Genomic DNA, 9,646 nt, shown 5'->3' with positions numbered 1-9,646 from the left:
GAAGCCTCAAACATATCTGTACACAGTCCCTGCCCACTAAGGTGTTCATTCCATGGATAGTAGGTCTGGTAAGTCAATGATGGAGCGGACAGATAAGCCTCGGCCACCTAAGACAGGGCAGCCCCGGGTGGGGAGGCTGACCCAGTGACGGGTAAGAGTTTGAGCACCGCCCTCCAAAGAGACTCAGACCCGCCGTGAGACCCCCAAATATGGGAGTTACGAAACCTTTCCAGGGATCTCAACTACCACCCTCTGTAATAAAACAAAAAAGGGGGAGATGTAGGAAGCCGAGGCTTGTGCTGGCAAAATCCGCCATTGCAAGATGGCGCAGGCATCCGGCACTCCTCCAGGTAAACAAGTAAACTGCGCATGTGCTATGGTAAAAGCGCGCCAAAGTCAAAGCCAATCCCAGGGTGTTTTGGCGGGCAACGAGTAAACAGCTAATCAGAAATGAATACGCCGCTCTAAGGGTATATAAGCAGTGCCTTTTCCAGGCCTGAGGTCTTCCTCCATTTTCATTTGGAATAAATGTTTGCTGCGGAAGGATCCTGGTGTGTGTCCGCATGCGTTCTTGCTGGCGAGACGATTACACGCGGGCCACATTTGTTGTTGTGATAAACATTCTGACCAAAATTAACTTGAAACATAAGAGATTTATTTTGCTTACATTTTGCTAAAAAACCCTCCATCATCAGGAAAACCCAAAGCAAGAACTCAAATCAGGAATCTGTCTGCTGGAACTGCAGCAGAAGCCACAAAGAAATACTGCTTACTGCCTTGCTCTCAATGGCTTGCTCAAAATTCTCCAATACAATGCAGACCATTGGCCATGCATGTGGCAACACTAAGAGTGGACTTGTTGCTCTCACATTTATTGATCAAAGTAATAGCCCAAAGATGTGCCTACAGGACCATTTGCAGAAGGTATTTCATCAATCAATTGAGATTTCCATTTCACAGATGAACCTGACTTATGTTGACCAAAAACTATAGCACAAGGTGTATACCACTGTGAAAGGCTCAGTATTAAGAAAATATCCTAAAATAGAAAAGGAAAGACTTTTGAATTTTGAACACACGCACACACACACACACACACACACTAATATGTATCATTACTATGTTTGTCAAAATTAAAATATTTTATAAATAAAATTTTAGGAATACACAAAAGGAAATGAAAAACACTGATTTCTCTTTTAAAAAGGATATGAGTGTTGCCCTTATCCAGTAGCTGTGCATGTCCTTTCTGGCCCCAGGAGTTACAAGAAGAAAAGATGAAATTTTCACTTAGCTGAGAGGGCATGAGTGGGTAACGGTGAACACCATCTCTAGTGCTATTGACATTCCACTCACCATCAGTGTGATGGCAGCATGTAAGTCTTTTGAGTAGGTCAGCAGCCCTGAGTTATCACTATTTGAGGGAAGTTGGACTGAGTCTTGGGGAGAAGAGCATGAAAGAGCTAGTTGTAAAGAAAGAGGAGTCAACCTTAGAAAAGTATTATCACGAGTCAAAGTTCTTAGGTGATGTAGAACACACACCTACTTCCTCCCATCTTGGGACCATTATTTGGGTTATTTTTGCTTATGTCTGCTGGTGTCTGGGCCTTAAATAGGCTGAATAACTCTGTGAAACAACAGATAAATAATTTGGTAGCAAAACCTATTCAGATACATTATCATAAGTTAGCTATGGAGGACCATGAGACTCAAGATGAGGTTGTTACTTTATACAGGGTGTTCCCAAAACCCATCCCCACCCAACCTAAAAGGGAGGACTTCTGCCCCTAGACCAAGCAGAGAGGGGCTACCCAGAAACCCCTCTAACTGATGACCTGAATTTTTGCTTAGGCTGCAAGGCTATGCACTGCAAGGGAATATAAATAAAGTTAAAAATATCTCTCTGGGTTCCCTGAGGGACAGGCCTGACTGCATAGGGGTTGATTTCAAAAGTACTCCCTCTCCAGGAAAAAGACATCAGGATGGATATGGCCCTCATGCCTCACTGGACAACGACAGGGGGACCAGAGCCATTACAAAGTCCCCTTCAATTACTGGAGGCCAGGCCTCTATCCCCGCCTTCACAAGATTAGAATCGCTGCAGCCTTTCTATTCTTAGAAAAGGGAGGAGATGTCAGGGGCATCCCTGCTTACACACTGAAGGCCTAAAATCAGCCATAGGCCTAAAATCAGCAATAGGCCTGTCATACATGTATACTAACACCAAGTGTTGGGTTTCTGGAAAAACACTGAAACAGATGGCTATAAGCTATTGTAAACAGGCAGCTTCCATGGAAATTCACCAGCCTGAGTAGTCCATGTTAATAGGTAGCCTTGGCAGACAATACCAACTTAGATAAGGACAAGTGAATCATAGGCAGAGTTATAGTGACCTGTCCCTTGAACCTTCACCCAGCTGATACCCTGTTCTGAAAGATGTCTGTATTCACCCTGAACATCCACACTCCAGTGTCATCCTCTTCCCCACGTCCTGCCTTTCTGTGTTTATAACCCCTGTGTGAATGAATTACAATTTGAAAATAAATAAATAAATTATTAAAAAAATATTGATCAAAAAAAAAAAGATTTACCACCATGTAGCATAGCAAGAGTTGAAACCTAACTATGAGAAACTAATCTAACTTGAAAACTAGAATACCAAGAGGATTTTAAGAGTTTGGGATAATATCTCAGCTGATAGAGTGTTTGCCTAGCATGTACAAAGCCCTGGGTTCAGTCCTCATATGACCATAACTGGACTTGCACACCCAGTTTGCACATCCATTAATTTTGGGACTTAGGAAGTAAAGGCAGGAGGATCAAGAAATCATTGACTACATAGTGAGTTGGAGAACAATTGGAGAGCAGTCTGTACTATATATAACAGCCTGTCTTAAAAATATAATAAAATAAAAATAAAATAGTTAAAAATCCTAAGAGCAATAAAATTGCATGCCAGAAAAGCAATGAGGAGAGATGCAACTGAGCTTTAATAGAACAGATGTGGGCATAATAGGAGCTCTACCAGGAAATCCAGGGCTATTCCCAGAGGGGAGAAATACAGTAAGCAAACTAAAACCCACCTACCTAAGGACAAGCTGTCATATTCAAGCCAGGAGCCAGCGGAAAAGACTAGACACATGCATTCAATACACAAAAGCCTTTAAAACACTAGAGATAAAGATAGAAATCTTGCTTCTGTATATCATCTCAAAATAATGTTATGCACAAAAAGAATTACATTAACCCTGGAATTCTCAACCTCAGCAGCAAGAAAGCAGTTTCTGTAGATTTTTATCTTCACCGTGTTTCTTCCTGTTGAAGTAAAAGATGTTTGCATGTGTGTAAAATTACAGAGAAGTGGCACACAGGAGTCACCTGAAAAAAATACTTGAAAACACTTTGTTTCTTGAAGAAAAAATAAAAAAATCAAGAAACTTGAATTTTCTTAAACTTCTAATGCAAGTATTAAAATATGAACATTTTATAATGCTTTACTTGTTTAAATAAAAATGAGAAAATGATATCAGTAGAATACATGAATAAAGAGTATGATATAATAACAGAAGTGTGATTTTCTGATGCTTATTTAAATAAAATTCTTTATATTTTTTGTTTTAAAATAAAATTTATTATAAAAATTTCAAATGATTAAAAACATCATACACCAAATCCAACCAGATCCAAATTCTGTACAACTCAATGAACTCTTGTACAGTTAAAATTGCATTTCAGAACTGAGTATTTTTTAATTTAATATTTTATTTATTTACATTTTAGATGCTATGCCCTTTCCCCATTTTCTCCCAGCCCCATTAATCCCCTATCCCATCCCTCCTCCTCCTTTTTTGCTTTTATATCGTTTAAATTACATTCAAGTATTAAGGTCAGTTCTAGGTTGAGGACCTAGCAATAGATGCAAGTAGTCAAGAACAAGCAAGACAATAAACCCAGATAGTCAAAGAACACACAGGACAATAAACAGAATCTCGTGATCACTCCTGTGATCACTAAAATGTGGTTTGGTTTTTCCAACAATTCAATACAAATTGAAAGCATTTCCTCTTAGATACACATATATACACATGCACACACACATTGTAATATCATCATTATTTAAATATTTACTCAGTTGTTAATACAAACCATATCTTTTACAATACTATCCTAATTTTATTATTTCATTTTATTTAAGATTCTCTGATGGAAGTTTATTGATATTCTGCTCTAAGTGTACAGCAATATGTCATTGGGAGTAGTTTCCTGGCTATGTTCCTTTATTTTTCTTTCTTTAACATGATATTTTCATTGATTCTTTGGAAATTTCACATCATGCACCCTATCCACATTCATTTCTCAATCTTTCCATGTCACTTCCCCAACTTAGTCACCTCCCCCATGCAAAATAATAATAATAATAATAATAATAATAATAATAATGATAAATAATAATAAAACAATTTTTGATTTGATTAATAAATTCAAATTCAGTTGTCTGTATACTCACTGGAGCGTGGTCAAAATCTCAGTGGCTTGTTCCTTAAATAGAATTGAATCATTCCTCTCCTGCCTGAGAGCCAGAAGCCATCAATTATGGAGAGCTAATTTCAGCATCTTAGTCACACATCTTAAAGGTGCTCTTAAATGAATTCCTGTTTAGGCTGCCATTTTTTTTTTGGTGGGTGTGGGTGTGGGTTTGTGTTAAGGGTTTACACAGAAACCATCCATGTCCGTCTCTCTCAAATATACACTCATCAGTATCATTGCAAAAGCAGATTTCCTGCTCTTTACCATCAGTGGCCTCTACATGGTTTCTGGTGACATCACAAACCACAAACATAAAGATAACCTCTGGTGGCAGCACAGGTCACTCAGATCATCAGGGGCCTCAGTGACAGCACAGTTCATGGACATCAATATAGCTTCATTAGACAGCCTAGACCAACATATCACAAAGGCTAAGGTTTCACAAGGGTCATGGACATATGCATGGACCATAACTTCAGTAGTACTGTAGACCCAGACATGGCCCTTGGCAGGCAGTAGCAGGGACACAAACTTCACCACGGCTTCAAGTGGCAAACAGGTCATTCAGATCAGTATGGCCTTCAGTGGTAATATGGTCCATTGAGATCAACATGGTATCAGGGGTCAGCATAGACCATGGGCAACCACATGGTCATTGGTAGTAACATGGATCACAAACATCAACTTTGACTCTAGCTGCAGTAGGATATCTGCCCAAGACATGGCCCTCAGCCTCTAACCACTCTACCTAATTAAATTTTTAAATGATCAATGTAACACAGGAATCAGGGGAATCATGGAAATCAGTGAAGACTTTGTTGAAATAAATAAAAATGAATGTCAAAGTATTCTCAGAGATAGTTTTCTTAAGGGTTTAACTTCTGATTAGTTGACATTCTATGGTTTGAGACTGCATCCAAGAGTATGTGGGCAATGAAAATTATACTTTATTGGGCTTTTAAAATGTCAGAAAGTTGAGTAAGTGGAAAGACAGGTTTATTATGGGTAAGTAAGGAAATGGAGAAGGATCTGGGAGAAGCTGGAGAAGCACTACATGACATCAAAATACATTGTATATAATTACAAAAATTAATAAATATGTCATTTTAAATGTAGGAATTAAGAAATGCCAATAGCATTAAGAATAAGAAATACCTCTAAGTTATATGGAAAGTAATGATGATAAGAAATATGCACTAAAATGGTATATTAAATACGAAGTATTATTAGACAATATAATTTGCCTAGAAACTAGACAACTTGTGTAGGAGGAGCTAAGGTAGGAGGAGGAAGGAGAGGAAGAGGAAAAGGAAGAAGAGGAGAGAGGTGAGGGAGAGAAAGAGAGATACAGGAGGATGAGGAGCCATGCAGGTATGGAGAGCAGTCCTGGGTAACAACTTATATTTAGGTTAGCTAATTGGGAAACACCTCTAATTGTATGGGCATATTGGTATTGAGCATTACCAAACATGTAAAGCTTTTGATTAATATTTAAGCATTAGAATCTCATTTGCTACTGGGCCCACTTGGATGGCGGGATGGTCTGGGCACAGCCCAGCCTTGTGGAGACAGCTTGGAAAATTGGCAGAGCTACCATTCACTCTGGTGTCTCTTGGGTGGCAGGGCCGGTGTCTCAGGCCACCTGAGCTGCGGCTGCAGTGAGAACACACCACTGCCACTCACTGGTGGCCACAGGCCTAGGTTAGTTGGGAACAAGGCAGCTGATTAAGAAAAGCCAGATTGAATGCCGCCATTTTAAATATCTCCCACAACAAAATTCAGTTGCATTTGAATCAGAAAATCAGTATGAATAGTTTTGCGAAAACCTGAAGAATAGGGAAAGAAGTTGGATGATGTGCATAATTTCTTTTTAAAACATCAACACTAAATATAGACAAACCTGTGTGAATTAGTACTATTTCCTAAGGAGTATATGCCATTTAATGCCCTACTTCATAATCAGGCTGAAGTAACATGGGCTGTAATTAGCAGAAAACATGGAGGGGAAAAAGATAGCTAAGTGTATGATGCCAGTGTTGTTCCAGGAAGTAAACTGTTGATAAGACAAATGTGTCATGAAAAATAAACACCTACTAATATTTTTGTGAATACTAAAATATTTCACAATAAATAAATAGTTTTAAATAGATTATTGATGCACATTTTTGAAAGCACAAATCATTTTTCAGTAGTTAAGTTGATGTCAACTGTAAGGCTTCATGGTTCACTGAAGAATGATACCCCAGAATAAAATATCATGCAAAAGCAAAGTGTTTTATTCTGCAGAAGTCCAGCAGGCTGGACCATCTTCCCAGATGGAGGCGCTCAACTGAGCTCCCAGGCCCAATGTAAAGCACATTAGGGGAATTCTGAGGAGGGGTAGGTGATCTCTATCTTAACCTGTTGACTCTAATTCTAGAGACATACCATAACCACTGCAGGAAATTCTTGCTGGGAAAATCTGGAAACTGTCAGTGAGGAGTCAGGGAACTTGTTAAACCATTGTCCTTTCCTCAGGCCAGGTGGTGGGCAGCTTCTGATGGCAGGGCAGTTTCTGACAGGCTCCCTGAGGCTGTTTTCTTTTCCAGTAACTGACTTGCCTGTACTTACCCAATTCTTGGAAACAGAGATCTAGGCCAAGTCTCCTGAACTGTCAATTTGAAGCCTGTCATGGAATCAGCCTGGCCTGTCTCAAATGATTAACATTTTGATTAACAAAGTGGGTCCATCATTATATCAGAGTTTTTGAAGTGCTCAGATAGAAAGAAGAAATCTTCATAATCATGATAACTCAACTGAATATCTTAGGAAGAACTGTGGCAGCCACCTCTATGTAAACACAGAAAGGGGGAGGGAATGCAGCAGCAAAAGCATCTCCTGCAAAAGGATCTAATTGAAGACTGCCTGAGAGACCAAGGATTGCTGGTGCAGACAATTCCAGCCAACTGGGAATTGCTATTAGAAGAAATGCTTTCTTGGGATCAGTGGGGCACAGGTGGAGGGTATTAAAGGAGCTTGCAGCAGTGTTCAGATGAGCTTGCTGCAGTGTTTCTCACCTGTTCCTGGAGTCTGTGTCATCGACTCTGCATCACCTCACCTCCAATCCACAAGGGCAAGTAGAACCGGGTAGCAGATAGTTCAGGACACAGGGAACAGTATATGGTGATTGACATGATTCTATTTATATCATTTGTACTTTCATGATCTATTTGATATATTGGCATGATAGTCTCTTAGCTGAAACTTCTCAGCATTCTATACTCTGGCTATGTTTCTCACAATTCTCATCAGGAAAGTAAAAATGTATTCAAATACAAATTAAGGAAAATGAGCTTTATCACAGTGAACTTCTAGATGTGCTTTAAAACCTTTTATTCAATGTATATTTTATAGACTCATAGCACTAGTGTCATGTAGGGGTCTCAGGATTTACCCTACACTTGAATCAGATTCTGCAGTGTGATAGTCTCATCACATTCTCTAAACAACGCTGGTGTAGGATCACATGACTGCACATTCCTTAAAGAACAATATGTTCTAACAAATCTTGTTATAGCTTGGAGACTCATCTGTTTGTTCAATTATGCAATCCAATGTTAAACATCTTTTAACCTAAGCTAACCTTTTTTCACAAACTTTTGTTGCATATTGCTGATGTGAGGGTAACTTGATTCTTATAATTGACTAAATTCTTTCTGGCCATTTTAATCCTGACATAAAAATAATGAGGTTCTGAGTTGAGGAAACCAAAAACTCAAGAGGAAATTATTCAATTATACTTTGAGATAGTGCATGAGAACACCATGCACACAAGTTCTCACATAACTAGCAAACAGTTGCAAGAGAAGTTTTGGTTCCTACAAAGGTATTATTGAAATCCTAAATAATGCTATGTGTCTATAAGTGGCTAGTAAACCAAAACATGAGATGTCATTGTAAGGCTAAAGAAAGCACTATGTACCTCTCTATTCTTGGATCCTCATAAATATAAAATATAAAACTCATTTGTAGACAAAATGCATAAATAAATTTTATGTCATGCAATCTTTAAAACTGTATATTTTCTAGATGAATTGACATCCATTTGGATAATACAAATTACATATTATATAAGACATAAAATGGAATGAGGCAAGGGTAGCTGGGGTGAATTTGCACCAAGGTAGCAGCTGTAGTAGCCGAAGTTCCATCTCCGACTCCACGAGGTTGCCCTTGGCCAAAAACACACTAAGCCATCTCCAAGTTCGAAGCATTCAGCAAGTGGTGGCAAGGCAGAGCCATCAAAGGAGGACACCTATTTCCATGATAAATATGGAAATGCTATATTAGCAGGTGGAGGCATCTTCTGTATATCTACATGGACATATATAGCCACACAAATTGGAACAGAGTGGAACCTTTCCCCTGTTGGCAGAGTCACCCCAAAGGAATGGAGAGATCAGTAGTCACGTCAGCTGGTACAGTAATCAAGGAATTGTTTCAAAACTAACTCATAAGTGACTGCCAAGTCAAAGAATCATGTACTCATTAAACTATGGCAGACTGAAAAACTAATAAAGAAATAAAGCACTTGAAACCTTAAAAAAATGGAATGAATGTGATAACTGAAAGAAAAATCCCCTAGATATTTTATACGATATCATTTTAAAATATTAATCTTTACACTAAAAATAAAAAAATATTTAATAAGGTTCACAAAGTTTTGTAAGCTCTTGTACAGAAAATAATGACCTAGGTCAATGATATTCCACTTGTTCTATTTTTTAGTTTTCCTTTTACATATTCTACTAATATTTATGCATTAGTGGTACTTTTAGAATGGCATTTAGTTGCTGCTAAGGTTCCATGAAATTACTGTGAATTCACTGAGTTTGTCTTGTCACACTGGAGTTGCTTGTCCAAACTATGCCTGTTTTTGTTAGACTTCCCCAAATTGGGATAATTCTGTATGAAAAATTTTATGCAATTGAAGGATTAGTGATGGGCTTTGGGAAGGAGCTGGTTTGATTAAGTTCTCACACAGTAGGATGCACTCTCGATCCTGTTCTTTCACTTACAGAAGTAGGTTTAATGATAGCAGGTGTACACATTTCCGTGGTATAGAGAAAAATAACTTCCT

General features: G+C 38.5%; 1 pseudogene; it reads left to right on the top strand.

Annotated features, from left to right (window-relative positions):
* The first annotated feature begins 322 nt into the window (after positions 1-322).
* On the top strand, positions 323-8,972 carry LOC114612277 (annotated as a pseudogene).
* Positions 8,973-9,646: the final 674 nt, after the last annotated feature.

Source organism: Grammomys surdaster, unplaced genomic scaffold (assembly GCF_004785775.1).
Source record: "Grammomys surdaster isolate TR1022 unplaced genomic scaffold, NIH_TR_1.0 126153, whole genome shotgun sequence".
NCBI classification, from domain to species: Eukaryota; Metazoa; Chordata; class Mammalia; order Rodentia; family Muridae; genus Grammomys; species Grammomys surdaster.
This window is presented reverse-complemented; position numbering and strand designations above follow the sequence as displayed.